Raw genomic sequence first — 16,290 nt, 5'->3', positions numbered from 1 at the left:
TACTTATTTTAACAAGTTGAATGCAGAATCCCAGGGGATGTGTGTACCTTTATCACTATGTTTTGGACTGTTTGCTTTGGCATGCACCGTTCAAGAAACTGGTACCAAGCAAAAGAACCAGGGCCATAGAAAAGAAAACCATATGAAGCCATTCAGAGGGATCAAATCCAGTTATGGTCTAAAATGAGAGTTTGAATATCATCCTACAAAGACAAATTTAGTAAAATTAAGCCATAGGTAATCTCGAGATTCAGAAGGTAAAGAGAATAACAAAACGTGAACCCAAAGCATGTTCATGATGTAAAATTACTGATCCAAGTGGTAATTATAACTTATCATATATAACAGCTCCAGTGCTCCACAAACTGATTTATTGTGCTTAGATATATGAAAACAGCAGGTAGAAACATGATTGCTGACCCTTAATATGTACCTGGTCCCATGCAAAAGATTATTTTATTAATCAACATGCTTCAACTAATATATCCCAACAATAATTATTGTAATACTAATTCTAAACACTTGCCGATAAGACAAATACTTCCAAGTATATCTTTTCACAAAGTTAATAGTACAATAATTATTACTTATCATAACTTTGCACATATATGTATAATCAACTAACTACAAACACTAGTTTATGAATTATGATTCTGTCTTTTGGACTACAGACCTTGAGAATAACCCACTTTTATGTATTCGATCAAAATGCAAAGCACCATCAAACTACTAATACACGTGATAAGAAGATCAAAAATTATATAAAGGAATGGAATAATTATCATTTAGTCACAATTCTAACAAGGTATCTCTAACTTTAGCATCTAATACTAGGGATCAGATGTTTGGTTCTTTCCATTCCGATACAGAAATACTGTAATCAGCAACCATTTTTTTAAAAATCATACATTGTCCATGAAATAGCTTATGTTCTGAAGTACCTTAACAGAAGCGATTTTCAACTTACAAGTAATTCTTATATAATTAAAACACCTTCATACTGCTCATGCCTAAAAAAATGGCAGCAACAACATTGAGTCATTTACTGGACCCATTGAAGCCTATAGTTTCATTTGCCATTGGAATGCGGTGATGTATCGTCCACCTCCAGGTCATTTCCGACTAATAATCTACCTGACTTCTTGCAAATTTAAACAACACAAACACAATTACCCCAGAGAAAATGTTGCACGAGAGGGACTTCTCATTCTATATATATTCTAAAGTCATTACATATTAGGCTTCAACGACAAGAAAATCATTTCCTGACATTTGGTTTAAAATATCCTAGATAAGTGCACTACCGGGTACATCAATTGCTTCACCGAGAAATTGATGCACTTGAGGGTACAATAATTGGTACAATTTAATAAACAGAGTTATATTCACAGAGTTAATAGTACAATAATTATTACTTATCATAGATGGCTAAAATAGTCCAAACAGTTCCTACATAATTGTATTATTACTCGGACCAAAAATCTATTAAAAGCTCCATAATTACAAGTTTATCCAAGTTAACCATTGTTTAATCACTACTGTGCGTGAGAGAAGAAGTTTTCATCATAAAATTACAAACACATACACAAATTCAAAGAGAGAGGGATAGAGAGAGTACATACAAATATATTAGAGGGAGGAGTACTTGTAGAAGCGCAAGATAAGCCCAATCTCATAAATTATTAGACCCAAAGCAAACCAGACTAACCCTATAACAAAGAGATAAAATCAATTAATTTAACAATTTAACAAAAAAAATAAAACACGAAAACCCCCAATTTAAATAAAAACCCTAATTTTTTTAAGCTTGAATATGTACAAGCAGCCCTAAATCCATCGATCTGTGAATGTTAAGCTTTTTCTTGAATAAATCGACTTTATTATAACCTTAAACAGGAGAAAATGTAGAGAATGATAGGGAGGTTAACGGAAGAGAACGAATTGAGAGAGATAAAGACTAACAGAGTGAGCCTTTTGATATAATATTTTGGCTTGTTCAAAATTTTTAAAGTACCGCCTGTGAAAATAAATTGCCGCTTGTCCAATATTTAGCCCAAATCTTAGCGGGTTTGTCCAATTCACCTTCTATTTTGTATTTTATTTTTTTTTAAAAAATATTATCATTACATATTGTAACCAAATTATTTGAAAATAATATTATTCACTAAATTTTATAAATTTAAGCAACAAATTAAATTTATCAAAATTAATAAATTTTAAAAATTAAATAATAGGATTATCTGTATTTTTTTAAAGATCAATTTTATAAATTAAAAATATTCTATTATTTTAATATTTTAACCAAAAATATATTTATTAACTTATTACTAAATTTATATTTGTAAACTATTACTTAAATATATTGCAAAGTTAATTAATTTGAATTTAGATATTATACATATATTTTATTATTTTGTAAAATGATATTATTTTATATGTTAATACCCTATGATAACACAATTTCACACATGTTGCAGTGTGTAACAGTTTTGATCTATAGTAACATGTTGTAAAGACTACGGTAACATCAAATATGCATTGTTGCAGTAGACAAAGATGAGCATAGCTAATGTACCATTAAGTTGTAACACTGATGATCAAACTATTGCGATAGGTCATCTATGGTGTAGTGTCCCAGAAAATCAATTTTAATATGGACAGTCGAGCTGTAACGCATTACAGGAACACGTTACAAGCCCTGTAACGCATTCCGGTGATGCGTTACAACCCTTTTAACCAATTAAAAGGTGTAACGCATTCCGTGAATGCGCCACAGGGTGTGACGCATTCCCGGAATGCGCGACACCCCTTTTTTTTTCGCAGCAGCCGCCGTCTTTTCCTCTGAAGACGAGCCTGACATATGTGTACCTTTCTTCTTTCATGCAGCAATAGACAGACAAGCAACAACAGTACAGCAGTACAGCAGATGCAATATATATATATATATATACTTACAATTTATATATATATGATTATTTAATTATGAATTTTAATTACAAGAACTTCAAAAATTCATAATAAAAAATCTATACATCATAAAAATATAAGAAAAATACCCTGACGATCTACAACACTTGTAGAACCCAGATCAATATTCAAAATTATTCTGAGAAACGATTTCTCATCAGACAAAATTAATCCATGATATAACTTGTAAAAATCATAATTAATTCATACAAGCACATAAAATTCTGAAATTTTTACCACAAATCTATATGTATACAACCTATGCTCTGATACCATTGATGGATTTTTAATCACAGCGGGGCATGGCAAAACACTTTCACACATATAAAATCCAAATAAAAGCATATAAATCGTGGTAAAAACATAGGGATCGAATCTAACCTTTAAAATAATTCGGACACAACGATCAGAGATCCTTAGCAGTTGATCCTCAAGTGTGAAGCACTCCACCGGTATCCACCAAGAAAATGATGTTAAGGAGGAGGAAGGAGGTGGAGAGAATTGGGTTTTCCAAACTTTTTGGGTTTTGGGGTTCAAATAAAATTAGGGTCTATAATAGTATATTTATAGGCAAAATTTTCAGCTGAAATTTTCCCATAAATATTATTATTATTATTATCCCGTTTATTATTCTCGTTAAAAAGTAAAACACCTTTTACTTATTAATCCTTTTTCTAAATACTTTAGAAATAATTCTCTCTCTTGATTTAATTTCCAAAACTTAAATCCTTAATTAATAATATTCTGAACTTTTCTTAATTAATTTATAATCAATTAAATCTCATTTAATCAATTATTATGAAATAAATAATTATTATCCATTATTAATTATTTCCTCCACCATTAAATCATTCTCTTTTTATGGTGTGACCCTGTAGGTTCAATATTAAGCCGGTAGTAGAAATAAATAATAATAAAACTATTTTATCATTATTTATATAAATTCTCTAATTTATTAAATATGATTAATTAATGAATCACATTTATTCTACATCGTGAGGGATACTTCTCAGCTTATCGCGACTATCCGAATAATATGAATTCACTGCTTAGAATACCAAGAACCTATTCATTGAATAGTTACCGTACAATAAACTCCTTCTACCCTACAATGTCCCGATTAAATACAAGGCATGGATCTCGTGTCAGTTCTATGCAAATTAGAAACTCCTTTCTAATTTCATTCACTCTGGCCAGAGATTCCTGAACTAGCATAAGTGGATCAGCCTTGAACATTCGCTTCCTTCACTGGAAGGGGTAGATCCTTTATTGATCACACACTATCTTCGTGTACAAATTTCTATACCCAGTAGAGCCCTAATAATTATCCCTGGAGACTAAGAACTAAACCAAAACATATTTCAGTGTACACAAGATGACTATGATGACCTCAAGTCTAAGGATACTTGTACAACTGTCACTATGTGAACAACTGTTGACACGTGAGTGAACTCCATCAGTTGTTCAGTTGTGCGAGTCATGTTCAGTGAACTTATTCTATAATAAGAACCTACATACTAGCTATAGTGTCACCACACAAATGTCTATGAGAACAGACATCCTTCATAATGAAGCAAGCATAGTATGTACCGATCTCTGCGGATTATTAATTACCAGTTAGTAATTCTACGACCAGGAACTATTTAAGTTTAGAGTTATCATCTTTTAGGCCTCACTATTATGATCTCATCATAATCCATAAAAAGCTTTACTCTAAGCTATGGTATATCTTATTTAAACACTTAAATAGATAAAGCCCGTAATAAAAACAAAACAAGTCTTTTATTAATATCAATGAAATCAAAAAAAATTACATAAAAGTTATTCCTAAATCCTCATACATGATTGGACTTAGGACATATTCCTTTCAGTTCTCACAAAGGCGTTACCAATAGTGAAGTTCGAGAAGATGCGACTGTTGTTTGGTGTCAAAGACCTGAATAAAAGAGTTTAGATTAAAGAGGTGCAATGTTGGATTTATCTAAATTTTGCTATTTATTTATGTTTATTTAGTTTATCTGTTTACTGTTGCTGGTTGTGGGAATTAGTCTGCAATGTGCGGGAGAGTTTTTAGGAGTTCAGTAGTTGCGTCTGTAGTTGAGGAGTTGTTTTAGGATGTTTAGTTATTTGTTTCCTTCTCGTAGTCTGTAGTTATCTTCTATATATGTATTGCAAGAAGCTGAATAAAATAACTTTCCCAAAAAACTTATCTTTCGTGTTTGAAATACATACAGACACCTATATTTATATTGTGTAAACAAGCATTTGCAGGAGGAGGAATTCTTTAAAATGTGCAATAGGAAGAATTTTATAGTTGGTCAAAAAGTTCTTCCATTTCATGCTAAACTTATGTTAATCCTGGAAAATTAAGTTCACGATGGATTGGTCCTTTTATGGTGACTTAAGATTTTTTCCCATTGTGTAGTGGAAATAGACAGCCCCGAAAGTCGTAAGGTTTTTAAAGTGAGTGGTCATCATTTAAAACCTTTTTATGAAGGTCTTAAGATGCATAATTTAAAAGATGTTAATTCAACACTTCCAATATATTAACAAACATGAATTTACTCACGTCTAGGCTAAGACGTAAAAGAAAGGTGTTTGGGGGGCAACCCACTTTATTTATTTATTTATTTTATTATATTTTATATATGTAATATATGATTATATATGTATATTGATCTTTGGCGTTGTATAATTTTGTTTTTTTAGAATACAACTTACTTTTGGGCATAAAAATTGCGAGTAAATATTCCATATCTGAAACTTTAATACGACCTGCCTACGTCTTATTATCTCCAAAAATGTGTCAAAATTTAGGGAAGCTCATGTACTAAGGCGTGCCAACTGGTAAAAAAAAAAGAAAAAAAGAGAGAGAAAAAAGCGTGAAAAAAGAACATGCAACGAGTCTAAGACCTGCTGCAACTTGTTCTTCTAGGGTTATACACCTATATTGCATGTATATATTTCTCTACATCATTGTCTTTACAAAAACCCTAGTTTAGATTCCCATGTTTATTTTTTTGCTTTTAGTTAGGTATTCAAATTCTCCCATTTAACAAGATTGTTGGTTGTTACTATTATTCTTGAGATGAACCAGAGTACGACATCCAATACAAGCAAAAGATCAAGGCTTGACAAAGGTAAACCTAATAATTTACCCTCCCAATCAGATTTGAAAGGTCAATTGTCTTTTTAAAAGAAGGAAGATGAACTAAGATATCAAGATACTGGAACCAGACCCATTATTCATTACAAGTATATTCATGGTGCTACTATGAGTACTCTAAAAATCACAAAATTTGTGCTTAATTTAGATTCAAATATTAGATGAAAGTCTTATTTTGACATTAAACTGCCATCATACATTGAGCTTGGTACAAACATTTTTACGACTTATGAATATACAAATTATGATGTTCTTACTCAAAACACTCTAGGAGCTATTAAATTTAGATTGATGGGTAAGGAGTTTAAATTGTCAATTAATGAATTTAATTTGGCATTTGGTTTTATCATTGTCGAACGTGCCACTACTCAAGATTATAAACAGAGTTCTTATGATTTTTGTGATGGTTTTCAACCTATTACTCTCTACAGAACTTGGGCTGATATGTAGTCATTACGAAGCTGGTATATTCATAGATTTATGGCTTATACATTTTTTGGGAGAAAGGATTCCGTTGTAGTGTTGACTAAAGTTAAATTTTACTTTCATTGGTGTATGCAAACTAATGTTAAATTTAAACTTGGTTGTTGGTTGGTTTCTCAATTTGCTAATATGATCAAGGAAAACCGACCCCTGATTTTAGGATTTTTAAATTACTTAGCTTGCTGTTAATGAAGGTTTAATTAATCTTATTTCTACGACCCTTCATGTTGCTTGTAAGATGGTTCCCTTCAATGCACAATATTTGCACAAGATAGATTTGGTGTGATAGAAAGGTGGTGTGTATCATGAAAGGACATGAGTTTCACACCGCGCGAAAGGAAAACATGAAAGAAAATTCAATATCCAAATTTCACCTTTTCACGAGGATGATGTTTTTTCCGAACAACTTTTCGATACTCATGTACACCCTTATGGACCTTTTATGGAGAAATTTCAGCATCCCGAAGCTCAATTTACACAAATAGAGAAGAATATTACAACATTTTATGCTCATATGGGTTTCACCCCACCATTTTTCTCGCCATCAGACCGGCTGGTGCTAATTGCCTTCTAGGGGAGTATTTGTAGTGCTCTCTATATTTTATTGTAATATTGAGCACCTAATATGAGAAGTTAGAGACAACGTCTAGTTTAGTGTGGGGGAGGGTAGCTTGCTTGAATAATAGGTTAACTTATCTTGACCATTCTCATACTTTGAAGCTAATAGGGTTGTCAATTTCGGGTTACACATCCTGTAGGGACATAATCTTAGTTCAAATTTTAGGTTTGACAATAACCCGACCCGAAAAATATTTGACTCGCAAAACCTTAATACTAATCCCACCCATTATAAAACACGCTAATTCATTTATTCGACAAATTATTTTATTAACTAATGATGTAGTTTTTCAAACTATTTAATAAATTTAATTGAATATTATATTATCAAACAATTACACTAAATAATTTTTTAAGTTTGTGTAGTACAATGAACAAAATACTTTTCTAAGTTTAAAATACTATTTGTGTGTAAAGTTATTAATGGTGTATCAATTAATTAAAATTGTATACACATCTTGCTCAAAATATAAAAAGATAATAAAAAATTATTCAACCTTTATATGTTTATGTTTAAATGATCAATTAGATTATATATTTATAAAAAAATTTCAATATAATTTTTCGGGTTAAGCGCGCGGGGTTTAGGTTAACAGATTGACTTGTAACAGGCATTTTTTTATTTGGGTCAAATTTGGATCCGACCCGTTTTCCATATGTAATGTCAAATTTGGGCCAAAATTTTATATATGTAATGTCCTTAGATGATTTGAATGATGTTTAGTAGTGATTTGTATAAATTCTCTCAAACACATTTCCCCGCCTTAAAATCTAGGACGACATAATATGCTTCTCGTCTATGTTTAAAAGATTGTTAACAGTTTGCCATACGTGGGCCATGTTTAAACAACATTCAAATCATTATTTTGCAAAAAAATAGAAAAAGAGAAAAATAACCATAGCCCAGTGCCTATAAAAAATAATAAACTATAAGATGGATGCACTACACCATCTTGTAGAGATCGTCAACCAGTTTTTTTTATAAAAAGATTATTTTTATAGGTATATAGACTGTAAATCCTTAGAAGACAACGCTTCTCTTGTTGAGACCGTCTACAAGTTTAATGGGTTGATACCCCTAATACTTTCCATTATTCCTATGATAGTGAGATACGATTTTCTCATAGTTTTTGGTCCTACATATACTACTAGGTGAAATATGTGTTTGCTTAACCACAAACAATGTCTTAGTTCGGGGGAATTTGCTAAGTTCAAAAATAGTTCATATTGAATATCATAATGTCTTATATTTTGGTAGATTATAGTGCTTACAGTGTTGGAATTGATTATGTTTGGTATTTTGTAGTCTAGGTTGGTGGATTCAAGAATATTGAGAAAAATCTATATTTTTGATGATTTTATAATTCATACTAGCATATTTATAAGACTTACGGCTTATCTAACTACATGATTTCAAGGTTAGCACATCTATAAAGCGTTGGCACGCCTTACATAATTTAAATTTAGATATTTCATTTGTTAATATGTTAGGCTTCCGAAGAGTTACCAAGGATTGGGTTCAACATTCAGCCTTATAATTCCTTAGTCTAATGGAAGTTGGTTTAATAACTTAGAAATAAAAAATATACTATGCCGAGCTGGCTCCATCCTCTAATCTTTTAGGGTTTATATTTTATTAAATTAATCAAGGGGTTTCCCTGTTTTTTTGGTTAAAATCCTCTACCCTTCATTTTATTTTCTATTCCTTAATTTCCTTTCAATAGAACTAATTTTTTTGGGTGTTTGTGTGTCTCCCAATTTTTTGGGTGTTTGTGTGTGTCTCATGTTGGACTGTGTGTATTGTCTCTTTTTTTGAGATATTTTGTTATATTTTTGTTTAGTTATGGTTAAGTTTATTTGGTATTGAATATGTTTTGGTATTGGATATGTTGAGAACCATTGTATTGATGTTTTTGGTGATTTGAAAAGTCTGCATGGGTTCTTTATGGATTACACTTTCAGCACTAGTATCCGGCATGTAGATAGATAGATTGGGTGCCTTCTGCATGTTTATAACTCGTGGTATGGGGCATGTCTTCAATATCAATTTATCCCATTGATTTTTCTGAACACTAGGCTAACAACAATAATTTTTATTTTTATGAGATATGGTCCATAGTTGTTTTCACATATGTGGATAGCTTATGTGTTTGATTTGCTTTTAATTTCAAGAATTTTTAAATTATGTGTGTTAAGACTATCATGAAATAATTCATCTAATTGGTTTTAGTATGTTAATTATTTCCAAACTGATTGTATCGCCACTTGAGGATTTGTGTCAAAAAATATAGGGGTACAAGTTAATCAATTCATAATATTTTCTTTGACAAATTTTGCTTATATCTTATAAATTTTAAGTTAAACTATTCTTTAATGTGACAAACTAAAGCAATTTCATGTCAAATGCTAAAAATATCTTTAATTTATGTCTTTTTATATATATGTAAGAAATTGAAGTTTTTATTGAAAACAAAGGCCTACAATAATTTAAAATGTTAAAATTATAAATTCTAATTATTAAAACTAACTAATTGTCGGTAACATAATATCCCAAAATATTTATGTAAATTGTATTTATCATACGAAAAAAATGAGATATATGAATTTAAGTGTTGCATAAATGATGCGATTATTTATAGTTGATGTTTTGATTTCTAATAAATATTTTATAAACCAATTGTATAAAAAATTAGTCATTTTTAGACCTATCGATCCATACTAATTAGAATTCAACAAAAGAGAACAAGAGTATGAGATTTGGGATATGTGTAAATTTTGTTTAATTAAATTTATGCATTGGTTACTTATTTAATAAATTATTATATTAACAGAAATTGATCAAGGGTAATAAAATGAATATTTAGGAAATGACATTTTAATAAAATGGCAACTTAATAATTTAGAAAAGGATTGCACACTCATTTCTCCTATATTACTTTTATTATCAATATGTACTACCATAAGAAGAAAAGATGGGTGACAATATTTATCATTTAACAAATATTCATCATTTTAATTAATTTCATATCTATACTTCTTGAAAATTTATGGGGAATTTGTATATATATATATATATGGTGGATACTTTCAAATCTACCACAAAGATTTAAAAACTAGTGTTTTTATTACTTAGTGTTTTGATTATTATCACTCTTTTATTCAGCACCATTCTTGTTTTATTATTAGGGAATAACAGATGGCTTATAAATTGTGTATAAAAGGTGTGTTTGACAGGAGTGAGTTCAAGGCTAGTGTTGGAGGTGTTCTAAAAACCAATGGAAGGTGGGTTCCAGGCGTTGGGGGGATGATTGGCTTGTTTGAACCCGAGACTGCTGAGGTTTGGGCATATTAGATGGCCTAAAGATGGCATATGAGCGTAAGTACACAAGTGTGGTGTTTTTCAGCCAGAGTAGGGGAGCAGTTGGACGCATCAAACTACAATAAGTCAGGTGAGTCAGTCCTCATCACTGGTGAGTTTAATAATCTAAAATACAATGACATGAACTGCTCATCAAAGCACTACTGATTGCTGCTTCAGTGATTTATTCGTCAGTCTTTTTTGAGGAAGCTCTGGAGTTTAGTAATACCTAAGGCTTTAGTAAGACTCCCATTGTTTAGCAGTTCTTTAGTAGCCTAAAAAAAACATATATCAACAAACAAATTCATAGTGTTTATTTGTTGAGACGTCCAAATTTATTAATAATTTGAAGAACTAATTACTAACCTCGATACCAGTCATCAAGGGCATTTCCAGATCAGTAATTATAAGATCAAAATGTCCTTCTCCAGCTTTTATACATATCAACTGCTACTACTCCGTCATTTACTGTGGTAACCTCAAACCGGTAGTTACTCAATAGAGTTTTAGATAACAAGAAAATATATATTTTCACAGAATGAGAACTAATATAATTTGAGAAGACATGCATTCATGCAATAATTGGAGAACAGACCGATAACTGCCATGATGACAATAAGAGCCGAACGTGGTTCCTTTTATAAGGTCAGATATGGACTTTGGATATTTTTAGATATTCATACTTTTCACAACATTTTTGATGTGCAGATTTTGTTAAAGATTTATTAGGGATATTGTGTATAAGGCATTGATTCTTAGGGTATATTTAGAATCTTAAAAAGGTTGTAAATTTGTATGTGTATATTTGCTAATTAAGTGATATATCAAAAGAATATAATATAGAGATTTGTGAAAAGTGATGTTAAATATTAGGTGTAGGATGATCCTTATTTGTGGAACTACTGCCATGATCAAATAATACCAATGTGTGTGCTTGAAACTGAAATTTCTTCTATATTAAGATTTTGTCATTCATATGCTTGTGAAGGACTTTTGGCTCTGAATTATGTTTCTAAATGAGTTGAAGCAAAAGCTACAAAAAATCGACGATGCTAAAATTATTGTAGACTTTATGAAATCTAAATTTTTTCTATGTATGGTACACCACGGGTTATGATCAGTGATAGGGGACTTACTTTTGTAATCGAGTGATGGAAACTTTATTCAAGAAGTACAATGTTGTAAACTACAGATATATGAGCCTATCTATTAGGACTAAACATATGTACAACTAGAAAATTAATAAATTAACATGTAAGTATATTTTTAATCGGGTTGGATTTGATCTGTTTAAAAATATCGAAACCCATATCCAACCCAATTAAATTGGGTTGACATTTTTTCAACCCTAATATGTATCGGGTTGGAAAAAATAGATTTGGAACCACTGAAATATGGTCGGTTTGTATCATTTTGGTCCGTCTGGTTGGTTTCTGTACACTCCTAGTTATAGGTTTATCAAACAACCTATAAAACACTTATTTATATGTTTCCTTTCTGTTTAGTCCATGGTAAGGCATGTCATATTCATGTTGAAATATGTTTATGAAGATTCACGAATTTACAAAGAAAAAACACGAGCCCTTCATGATAAAATGTGAAATATAAAGAATTTAATAGTTGTCAAAAAGTCCTTCTATTTCTTGCTAAACTTATTTTATTTCCTGGAAAATTACGTTCAAGATGGATTAATCATTTTATTGTGACTAAGGTTTCTTCTCATGGTGTTGTTGAAATATATAGCCCCGAAATTGGTAAGGTTCTTAACGTGAATGGTCATCGTTTAAAACCTTTTTATGAAGGTCTTAAGATGCAATGTTTGGAAGATGTTAATTTTACATTTCCAATATCTTCCTGGATTCACTCACATCTAGCCAAAGACGTAAAAGAAAGACGTTTTTGGGAGGCAACCCACTTCGTTTATTTGTTTGTTTTATTCTATTTTATATATATATTGTATGATTATATATGTATTTTGATCTTTCTAATTGTATAATTATTGTCTTTTTGTAGAAGATAAATGTATCAAAATTCATGGAAGCTCCTGTACTAAGGCGTACCCACGGGTAAAAAAAGAGAGAAAAAAATATGACAAACAAATAACACACACAGCTAGTGTACAACCGGTCCCTACGGGTTCTCTTAGGGTTATACACATATATTGCGGATATATATTTTTCTACATCGTTGTCTTTACAAAAACCCTAGCTTAGAATTCATGTTTGTTTTTTGCTTTTAGCTACCTAATAAAATTCTCCCTATTAACAAGATTTTTGGTATTTACCATTGTTCTTGAGATGGACCACGGTATTACATCCAATACATTATATCTTATATAAGCAAAAGATCAAGGCTTGGAAAATGTTAAAATATAATATTCCACCCTTCAAATCAGATTTGAAAGGTTATTTGTTAAAAAACACACTCCTTTATTGGTTTCAATATAGATTTTATAAAGACGGTTTGCAGATCTTTTCACGTGTATCAAGAGCGGTCCACAGCTGTCATAAACCCATATGCTTTCCCCGTTCAACACCACTCAGTTTCCTTCTTCTGAGAGTTGGCCCAAACTGATAATGTTGCTACGCAGTGTTAGTATATAGTAGACTCCGTAAAATGTTCTGTTCTCGCCATTTTTACATACCATGTTGATTGTGCCTTTGCCCTCAATTTATACTAGAGATCCATCACCAAACCTCATCTGTCCCCTGTTATCCTGTCCAAACTTTCAAATGTTTCACGACACCCAGTCATATGGTTACTTGCTTCGTTGTTGAGATAGCACATATTGTATACTACCCGCTTTCTGTTCGAGTTTGGACCTTCACTAAGCAAAATCACACCGTCTGTTGTTTCATTACTCATTACCATTAGGAGGGCAGGTTCATCGTCAGTGGTTTGTGCGAAATTTACTTCTCCACGATGCACTTTATCCTTTGGTTTTCTACACTCTGTAGCGAAATGCCCATATGCTCCACAGTTGAAACACTTTACTTTACTTCAATCGATTCTGTCACGACCTCCCTGGTTATCCCTTCCACGAAAACCCTTTCCACCTCGATTAAATCTTTGCAGCAACTCTTCAAGTGTAAGTAGAAGATTCCTACTGCTGGCTTCAGACCACTCTTTTTCAGTCATGAGTAGTTGTTGCCCTTCTTTGCTCTCACCTTATCCCGAAAGACGTTCTTCACGAGCTTTGAATGAGCCAATTTCCTCCTCGACATACATCGTTTCTAAATTGCCAAATTGCTCAAGTGCTGAGGCAATTTGTCGAAACTTTGTTGCGACTTCCCGTAGAATTTTCTTCACAACGTACTCCTCTCCAATTGATTCTCCAAGTGCCCTGATCTTCACAACCAGGACATTCAATTTCAAACAAAAATCATCCAACTGCTCCGACTCATTCATCTTTAGGGAGTCAAACTCAGCCTTGAGAGTTTGGGCCTTAGCTTTCTTCACCCTATCAGCATCTAAGGATACCGTTTTAATGGATGCCCAGACTTCTTTGGCAGTTGTACACTCCGCTAGTGTCAACAGTAATCACTAAGCCATAGATTGGATTCTGCCACCGCAAAAACCGTTACTAAAGGCCAAAAAAGCGTTGCTAAAGGACAAAAAAAGGCTATTGCGACTCTTTTTCGGGGTTGCAATTTTAGGCGTTGCAATAGAGTTTTTGGCAACCCCGGGGACACTGTATTGCAACCCTTGGTTATCGGTTACGGAAACATGCTATTACAACACCAATGGGGTTGCAATAGGACATAAAAAGTGTTTAAACATGTTTTGCGCTATTAGTACAATATTTATGGGCCCCACATGCAACCCTTTTGCAATGGTTTTTAATGTTTTTTGCATTATTTTAGAATGTAAAGACCTATTGCAACGCTTTAACAAAAAAATGTAAGGAACTCTTTGTAAATTGGCATGCCCATAAATAAGATCATAGTCCTTAAACCAACAAAATCAACCAATCCACCAACCATACTAAATAAAGACAACTACCTTCGCCATCATCATACTACCATCCCACATTACATGTTCATCTTATAAATTTTAAATAATATAATACAAACTAAATTTACAAAAATTAATAATCTTGAACCATCAATTCTAGTAGAAGGGTCATGCGCCACATTCAATAGCTTCTTGTGGAAAATAACACCTTTTGCACTCTCAACATTCACATCTAGCGCATACCTGCAATCAAAATTCATCATATTCTACTCAATACTATTACAACATAAGCTAATTAAAGAAATGCTATGTTTATAAAAAATTAAGAAAAAAGTTTTACATAAGGGGTCAGTGCTTCGCATAAACTTTCACTATGGAAGATCCACTTCCCTCATGAAAAGAATCAAACACATAAAAAAATATAAGAGAGAAAATAAATTGAATAACGCTAAACTGTTGTTTTATCAATTTAATAGTACAAATTAAATTACTACCGGTGTTTTTACAAGACCATGATCAATAAATAAGTGTTTTTTTAGCATTTTCCCATAAAAAAACCTAGTATGCCAAATAATATCAAAACCAAACAAGTCAAAAATCTACATAAGAGATTGCTACATTAGTACTAAGGAAAATTGAAACTTTTTGTGTTCTTGTTTCCCAGAACTGTATAGTAACTAATGTCATTACAACTTATAGCAGATGTATTACCATTTAGAATATGTTTTTAGGAACAGAAATAAAAGAAAATCCATAATCTTTTATGATAATTATTGTACATAACATACCATGTCGGCAAAGAGATTCTTCATATTGTTGTTCCTGAACAGCGCAAACTGAAACTCTTCCTAAATCCAAGAGAAATTACTTCAAGATAAAAAATAATATATATTTTAAAAAGCTAACCGTAAAGATAAGTATAATGTTTGTGTCAAGTTCCTGATTCAAGAGGTAAAATTCTTTAAAAAGAAAAATTTTAAGTACAAAGGTTTATCCAATCGGAATTATAAAAAAACAGTATAAAGGCCACAAAAACATACAATAAATGACTCAAAGTCTTCCTAGTTGAGGCGTACATGCATTTTAATTTTGCCCAGGTCTTTTAACGTTATACGCATTCTACACATATTATAAACATGACCACTGATAAGAAAGGAAGTTTTTCAGAATGTCTCAAAATAACAACATAAATGATGTATTATAGTTGTGCTGGAAATACATTTGAAAAAGGAAGGTATTCAGGTAACAAAATTATAATGTAAAGTGAAAATTATATATATCAGAGAAAGCAAGTCCAATAAGAGAGGGTGTAACCATGCATGGGAAACTAATTAAACATATCCAAACAAAAAAATAAAGAAACATGGAAACTAGTGTAAAGTGTAAACCCCCTTGCCATAACATATCAATTAATAGATTACTAAATAAGAGCACAACCACTTCTGGAATAAATAATAACCAAGCTGTGTATTTTACCATTAACCATAAGCCAGACTATGCATTTTACCAAGTATAATTGGTACATGTACATAACTCCTACATGTACATAAGTGTGCATTTTATTTGGTACACTTTACCATGTAAGAAGTTAAAATAGCATACATGATATAAAACATAATAACAAACCTTGAAAATTCTCGAGAACCAGCACCAATATTACCAATAACAAACCTTGAAAACCGGCATGAGGTTTACATCGCCTGAAAGGAAAACGTGAAAGGAAATTCAATATCCAAATTTCACC

Source organism: Apium graveolens, chromosome 9, assembly GCF_009905375.1.
Source record: "Apium graveolens cultivar Ventura chromosome 9, ASM990537v1, whole genome shotgun sequence".
Classification (NCBI taxonomy): Eukaryota; Viridiplantae; Streptophyta; class Magnoliopsida; order Apiales; family Apiaceae; genus Apium; species Apium graveolens.
Note: the sequence above shows the minus strand (reverse complement) of the source record.